The sequence below is a fragment of the Panicum virgatum genome, chromosome 1K, assembly GCF_016808335.1.
Source record: "Panicum virgatum strain AP13 chromosome 1K, P.virgatum_v5, whole genome shotgun sequence".
Classification (NCBI taxonomy): Eukaryota; Viridiplantae; Streptophyta; class Magnoliopsida; order Poales; family Poaceae; genus Panicum; species Panicum virgatum.
This window is the reverse complement of record NC_053136.1, coordinates 32024838-32033156: the sequence shown is the minus strand read 5'-3', so window position 1 is coordinate 32033156 and position 8319 is coordinate 32024838. Positions and strand designations below refer to the sequence as shown.

General features: G+C 46.5%; 1 long non-coding RNA gene across 1 annotated transcript; it reads right to left on the bottom strand.

The window, feature by feature from the left end:
* Positions 1–2769: 2769 nt before the first annotated feature.
* On the bottom strand, positions 2770–3206 carry LOC120656667. The gene is made up of 2 exons (XR_005667966.1): positions 3144–3206; positions 2770–3061 (listed from the first exon to the last, which is right to left on the bottom strand). It is a non-coding gene; the product is annotated as an uncharacterized LOC120656667 (long non-coding RNA).
* Between the last annotated feature and the right edge of the window lie 5113 nt (positions 3207–8319).

The following is an 8319-nucleotide window of genomic DNA, read 5'->3' as shown; positions in this document are numbered from 1 at the left end:
ATGTATTATGCCGAAGAGACATTTGTTAAAGATGTTTTGCATTGGTGGCTTGATGTGGATGACCCTTGTCGGACATGGGAAGATATGAAGTTTTTGCTCCGACAACGATTTGTTTATTCATCTGACGCCATTAAAAAGGTTGCTGCAGCTGCTACCCAAAAAGCTTTTGCTACCATGTCACTTGTTAGCTCGAAAGCAATACAAAAAGAAGATTCTCAGTTGTTCCAGCAGGTTGATGTGCCTGTTGTTCAAGCACCAGTTATACATGAGAGTGATGATTATTCTATAGCATCTGGGCTGGATTCTAGTGCTTCTCCTTGTGATACTAAATCTGAAATTAAAATTGATGATACTAATGATGTCTCAGATGGTTTGTCTATGATGGCACAGGAGGTCCAGTGTGATGGCACAATTGCTAATGTGAAAGGGCAGCACTCTAGCATATTTGAGTCAGAATGCTCTATTAAGGATAAGGTATGCAAACTCATTATTGATGGTGGCAGTTTCACTAATGTAGTTAGCTCAGATGTTGTTCAAGCCTTATCTTTATCTACATGGCGCCTTCCTACACCTCGTTACATGCAATGGATGAATCAAAGCGGCACGCTGAAAATTACTCACAGAGCTAGAGTAAAATTTTCAGTGGGAAATTATGTTGACTCTGTGAACTGCAATGTGGTGCCGATGACTGCTTGTCATTTATTGTTGGGTCGACCATGGCAGTTTGATCTTGATGCTACTCATAGTGGTCGTTCCAATAATTATTCGTTTGTGCACAAGGGAGTTCATCATGTGCTCAAACCGATGCCGGTTGGTGCTATTAAGGTTGGGGTGTTTGCTACTTCGAAAGTAAAGAAAAAGGCTGCCACGGTTGCCACAAAGCCGCGAACAGCTTTGCTTCATGAGGTACAAAACGATGTCACTGTACCTTCTCCCAAAACTGTTTCAGTGCATTCTGGTTTGGACTCTACTATAGCAGCTTGTGTTTTGGAAGATGATCAAATACTGCCTTTTAGTAAATCTGAACTTAAATGCAAGGGTCGTCTGGAAAACTTGTCTATCCAGTTTGGTTCTTTCTCTCACATTTCAAGACATGATACATTGCCAAGCGAAAATATGCATGCTGCCAGGAAGGTCGAGGTGCTTGTTACTTCAATTGATAATGATTCACCCATGGAACTAACAGAGCCAAAGACCTTTTTCAATGGAGGCACTGATGATGTGGCCAAAAATTCTGCCATTGCAATTTTAGAAAACTCTTGCACTAATACAAATATTTTGGCTGGTACTTCTGTGAAACTTCGTGGGTCTCGATTGGGTTGTCCTGCTGCAGACATGAAAGGCAATGGACCAAGCATGGTCAATGCTACAAAATGCACGTCTACCAATAATTGTGCTAATTCTCGGATTAATGAAGCTATTGACAATAACTCAAAGCCGAGGACGGCTTTGCTTCGAGGGGGAGAGAATGATGAGCCCATGGCTGGACAAAATAATTCACGCAGTTACTCTTTGGATGTGAAAAATGATTCAATTATTTCATCCAATATCATTTGCAGAGGTTCTGTATTGCGTCAAATAGAAGAGAAAAGGAAGCCAAGGAAATATATATACATCGGCTCCATGCATGTTGACGTCACTTGAATTTCTATTGCCTTGGAGAAATACTTGGGGAAAAGTGGTAATTTCCATATATACAAGCAGCTACAAGCATGATGCCGAGAGATGCGTGATTTGCATATGGCCACATTTTTATATTATTAGATTACTAGCTGCATGTTACAATTATTTTAATGTTATTTTGTCACGTATTTTATTTCACTACTAGAGTACATCACGTAGAGGAAGTCATGCGTGTCCGTCGTTGCTTTAGTTAGTCAAGTCACGTTTTGGTCAGGTCCTAGTGAGTCAGAGTCCGGTTCAGCTGCGTGCGTCGGGTGGCCTGCGTGCCTTTAACCCTGGGGCATCGCCCCTGTGTACAGAGGAGATTGGATTTTATTTGTGTCTCTTGTCTAGGGTTTCTCCTACGAACAGCGAGACGCCGTCCGATCTCATCTACCTTGCCGATTCTTCTGGATCGTGATTGGGAGCATGATCAGGATTGTTTCCTGGGTGCGCTGCTCCGGATTCTTCAGTGGATCCCCATCTTCTGATCGTGGTTCGTTGTGACTGCGGGTGGAAGAATTTATCTAGGGATTGGTTTGCATCATCTATTGTAAGATTATCCCTCTATTTATCTGCTACTGTTTGAGTTTGGATTTATCAATCGGAATTGCTTTGTGTATACACGTTGTACATCTGGTTTGGGAATTGGGCCAGTAATCTTGCTGCTCGGTTTCATTGTGTAACAACGAGATTGTTTCTGATATTGAATCAAGGTCCGGCTGTGTTACTAGTTCTTGACCCAAGAAATATTCCTATTGGCCGGTGGTTCTGGTTGATTGTTTGGCTGATTATTATACGTCTGCTTACTTCTACTGAAATCAGTTAAGTACCGTGAAAGATTGGCACATATTTCAGGCACCGTCGGCGTGTCTTATAATGGGGACGTGGGTTCCCGATCTTCCGTCAGGTTCTAGATAACTCTCGTTGTAGGCGGAGCGAGACACACCGATCCGGCTTCAGATCCTAAAACCCGAATCCAGCAATCTTAGCACCACAACTCCTCTGGTTATCAACCGTGTCACAACCCGGTTGACCTCGCCAAGAAGGCTAATCCCTGCAAGCGCAACGAAGAACACAAGCAAGAACTCGAAAGAAACGCAGCTCAAATAGAGTGACTCTGCAGATGATTGATTAATCTCACAAGTTGGGGTTTCACAAACCGATGAACGGCGACAACTGTTCTTGACAGAATGAATCTAAGCAAAACCCAAGTCTCACGATGGCGGCGGCGGCTATTAATAAGGGTTTAGGTCGCGCAAGACCTCCTGGACGCGCCCCTATTGGGCTCCAACACGATACACGGGCCATCGGCCCAAAAACAGTGACGCAGCACCGGGACAGATTCTGGACGCCAACTTCCACAGACGATTCCCTTCGACTCCGGATGAATTTGAGCCTGAGACCAGATCCATTGGAAGCGTCTTGAAATTATCTTTCCATCCATATCAAGTGCTCCCAAATCCGACTCCGTATGCAACCTGGGCGTCCGTTTTAGTGCGGCCTGTTCCTGGAGTCCGAAACTGAAACGAAGTCGAATCGGTTTGGGCCTCCATCTTGATCCGGACGTCCTTGCTGGTCCTCCACGCCTCCAAGGCCTTCTCCACACCCTTTCTGGTCCTCTCCTTTGTTCCTAAGTACAATTAAGTCATTAGGTAGCAATCTATTCTCAGATTCACAATAAACATTACTTAGGAACGAACTCACCTGTAAGTTCAATTGTCGAGCACGTGCGCGAGTAATAGGACCTTGTATATCATCTTGAGGAGTGTCGTTTGTATCCGTAGGAGTGATGTCCTCATCAGTCGCGTCGGAATTTCTCGCGACGAACGCACCCGATCCATCCCATTAGACCCTAAACTGATGTTTTGGTGCGTTTCATACTATTTGGGTGCACACGGTACCGTTTGGTTGCCTTACGAAACTTGGTGCAAAACGGGCCGAACTAGTGCAGAAGTTCGTGCCACGAAGCCGCGTCGGAATTTTTCGCAACGAACGCCACCCCATTGAACCCTAAACAGATGTTTTCGGGACTGTTTGGTTGCCTTAAGAAACTCGGTGCAAAATGGCCCGAACTAGTGCAAAAGTTCGTGCCATGAAGTCGCGTCGGAATTTTTCGCAACGAACACATCCAATCACCGCATTGGACCCTAAACAAACATTTTGGTGCGTTTCGTTCTATTTGGCTGCATTCGGGGCCGTTTGGTTGCCTTACAAAACTCGGTGCAAAACGGGCCGAACTAGTGCAAAAGTTCGTGACACGAAGTTGCTTCGGAATTTTTCGCAACGAACACACCCGATCCACCCCATTAGATCCTAAACTAACATTTTGGTGCGTTTCGTTCTATTTGGCTGCATTCGGGGCCATTTGGTTGCCTTACGAAACTCGGTGCACAACGGGCCGAACTAGTGCAAAAGTACGTGCCACGAAGTCGCGTCGGAATTTTTCGCAACGAACGCCGCCCCATTGGACCCAGAACTGACATTTTGGTGTGTTTGGTACTATTTGGGTGCATTCGAGACTGTTTGGTTGCTTACAAAACTCGGTGCACAACGGGCTGAACTAGTGCAAGAGTTCGTGCCAAGAAGTCGCGTCGGAATTTTTCGCAACGAACGCACCCGATCTAACCCATTGGACCCTAAACTGACTCTTTGGTGTGTTTCGTACAATTTGGGTGCATTCGGGATCGTTTGGTTGTCTTACGAAACTCGGTGCAAAACAGACCGAACAAGTGCAAAAGTTTGTGCCACGAAGTCGCGTCGGAATTTTTCGCAACTAACGTACCTAATCCAGCCCATTGTTCCCTAAAATGACGTTTTGGTGCGTTTCGTACTATTTGGGTGCATTCGGGACCGTTTGGTTGCCTTACAAAACTCGGTGCACATGGGGCCGAAGTAGTGCTAAAGTTCGTGCCACGAAGTTGCGTCAGAATTTGTCGCAACGAACGCACCCGATCCACCCCATTAGACCCTAAACTGACATTTTGGTGAGTTTCGTACTATTTGGGTGCATTCGGGACCGTTGGGTTGCCTTACGAAACTTGGTGCAAAACGGGCCGAACTAGTGCAGAAGTTCGTGCCACGAATCCGCGTCGGAATTTATCGCACGCACCCGATCTACCCAATTAGACCCTAAACTGACGTTTTGGTGCATTTTGTACTATTTGGGTGCATTCCAGACTGTTTGGTTGCCTTAGGAAACTCGGGTCAAAACGGACCGCACTAGTGCAAAAGTTCGTGCCACGAAGTCGCGTCGGAATTTTTCGCAATGAACGCACCCGATCCACCCCATTAGACCCTAAACTGATGTTTTGGTGCGTTTCGTACTATTTGGGTGCATTCGATACTGTTTGGTTGCCTTACGAAACTCGGTGCAAAACGGGCCGAACTAGTGCAAAAGTTCGTGCCACGAAGTCGCGTCGGAATTTTTCGCAACGTACGTACTCGATTCACCCCATTGGACCCTAAACTAACATTTTGGTGAGTTTGGTACTATTTGGGTGCATTCGAGACTGTTTGGTTGCCTTACAAAACTCGGTGCACAACGGGCTGAACTAGTGCAAAAGTTCATGCCACGAAGTCGCGTCGGAATTTTTCGCGACGAACACACCCGATCCACCCCATTGGACCCTAAAATGACGTTTTGGTGAGTTTCGTACTATTTGGGTGCATTCGGGACCGTTTGGTTATCTTACGATACTCGGTGCAAAACGGGCCGAACTAGTGCAGAAGATCGTGCCACGAAGTCGCATCGTATTTTTTGCAACGAATGTAATCGATCCACCCCATTGGACCCTAAAATGACATTTTGGTGCGTTTCGTACTATTTGGGTGCATTCGGGACCATTTGGTTACCTTACGAATCTCGGTGCACAACGGGCCAAAGTAGTGCAATAGTTCGTGCCACGGAGTCGCGTCAAAATATTTCGCAACAAACGCAACCGATCCACCCCATTAGACCCTAAACTGATGTTTTCGGGACTGTTTGGTTGCCTTACGAAACTCGGTGCAAAACGGCCCGAACTAGTGCAAAAGTTCGTGCCATGAAGTTGATTCTGAATTTTTCGCAACGAACACACCCGATCCACCCCATTAGACCCTAAACAAACATTTTGGTGCGTTTCGTTCTATTTGGCTGCATTCGGGGCCGTTTGGTTGCCTTACGAAACTCGGTGCAAAACAGGACGAACAAGTGCAAAAGTTCGTGCCACGAAGTCACGTCGGAATTTTTCGCAACGAACACACCCGATCCACTCCATTAGACCCTAAACTGATATTTTGGTGCGTTTCGTACTATTTGGTTGCATTCGAGACTGTTTGGTTGCCTTACGAAACTCGATGCACAACGGGCTGAACAAGTGCAAAAGTTGGTGCCACGAAGTCGCGTCGGAATTTTTCCCAATGAACGTACTTGATCCACCCCATTGGACCCAAAACTGACATTTTGGTGCGTTTGGTACTATTTGGTTGCTTTCGAGACTATTTGGTTGCCTTACAAAACTCGGTGCAAAACAGGCCGAACTAGTGCAAAAGTTCGTGCCACGAAGTCGCGTCGGAATTTTTCGCAACGAACGCACCCGATCCACCCCATTGGACCCTAAACTGACTCTTTGGTGCGTTTCGTACAATTTGGGTGCATTCAGGACCGTTTGGTTGTTTTACAAAACTCGGTGCAAAACAGGCCGAACTAGTGCAAAAGTTCGTGCCACGAAGTCGCGTCGGAATTTTTCGCAACTAACGTACCTGATCCAGCCCATTGGACCCTAAAATGACGTTTTGGTGCGTTTCGTACTATTTGGGTGCATTCGGGACCGTTTGGTTGCCTTACAAAACTCGGTGCACATGGGGCCGAAGTAGTGCTAAAGTTCGTGCCACGAAGTTGCGTCAGAATTTGTCGCAACGAACGCACCCGATCCACCCCATTAGACCCTAAACTGACATTTTGGTGAGTTTCGTACTATTTGGGTGCATTCGGGACCGTTGGGTTGCCTTACGAAACTTGGTGCAAAACGGGCCGAACTAGTGCAGAAGTTCGTGCCACGAATCCGCGTCGGAATTTATCGCACGCACCCGATCTACCCAATTAGACCCTAAACTGACGTTTTGGTGCATTTTGTACTATTTGGGTGCATTCCAGACTGTTTGGTTGCCTTAGGAAACTCGGGTCAAAACGGACCGCACTAGTGCAAAAGTTCGTGCCACGAAGTCGCGTCGGAATTTTTCGCAATGAACGCACCCGATCCACCCCATTAGACCCTAAACTGATGTTTTGGTGCGTTTCGTACTATTTGGGTGCATTCGATACTGTTTGGTTGCCTTACGAAACTCGGTGCAAAACGGGCCGAACTAGTGCAAAAGTTCGTGCCACGAAGTCGCGTCGGAATTTTTCGCAACGTACGTACTCGATTCACCCCATTGGACCCTAAACTAACATTTTGGTGAGTTTGGTACTATTTGGGTGCATTCGAGACTGTTTGGTTGCCTTACAAAACTCGGTGCACAACGGGCTGAACTAGTGCAAAAGTTCATGCCACGAAGTCGCGTCGGAATTTTTCGCGACGAACACACCCGATCCACCCCATTGGACCCTAAAATGACGTTTTGGTGAGTTTCGTACTATTTGGGTGCATTCGGGACCGTTTGGTTATCTTACGATACTCGGTGCAAAACGGGCCGAACTAGTGCAGAAGATCGTGCCACGAAGTCGCATCGTAATTTTTTGCAACGAATGTAATCGATCCACCCCATTGGACCCTAAAATGACATTTTGGTGCGTTTCGTACTATTTGGGTGCATTCGGGACCATTTGGTTACCTTACGAATCTCGGTGCACAACGGGCCAAAGTAGTGCAATAGTTCGTGCCACGGAGTCGCGTCAAAATATTTCGCAACAAACGCAACCGATCCACCCCATTAGACCCTAAACTGATGTTTTCGGGACTGTTTGGTTGCCTTACGAAACTCGGTGCAAAACGGCCCGAACTAGTGCAAAAGTTCGTGCCATGAAGTTGATTCTGAATTTTTCGCAACGAACACACCCGATCCACCCCATTAGACCCTAAACAAACATTTTGGTGCGTTTCGTTCTATTTGGCTGCATTCGGGGCCGTTTGGTTGCCTTACGAAACTCGGTGCAAAACAGGACGAACAAGTGCAAAAGTTCGTGCCACGAAGTCACGTCGGAATTTTTCGCAACGAACACACCCGATCCACTCCATTAGACCCTAAACTGATATTTTGGTGCGTTTCGTACTATTTGGTTGCATTCGAGACTGTTTGGTTGCCTTACGAAACTCGATGCACAACGGGCTGAACAAGTGCAAAAGTTGGTGCCACGAAGTCGCGTCGGAATTTTTCCCAATGAACGTACTTGATCCACCCCATTGGACCCAAAACTGACATTTTGGTGCGTTTGGTACTATTTGGTTGCTTTCGAGACTATTTGGTTGCCTTACAAAACTCGGTGCAAAACAGGCCGAACTAGTGCAAAAGTTCGTGCCACGAAGTCGCGTCGGAATTTTTCGCAACGAACGCACCCGATCCACCCCATTGGACCCTAAACTGACTCTTTGGTGCGTTTCGTACAATTTGGGTGCATTCAGGACCGTTTGGTTGTTTTACAAAACTCGGTGCAAAACAGGCCGAACTAGTGCAAAA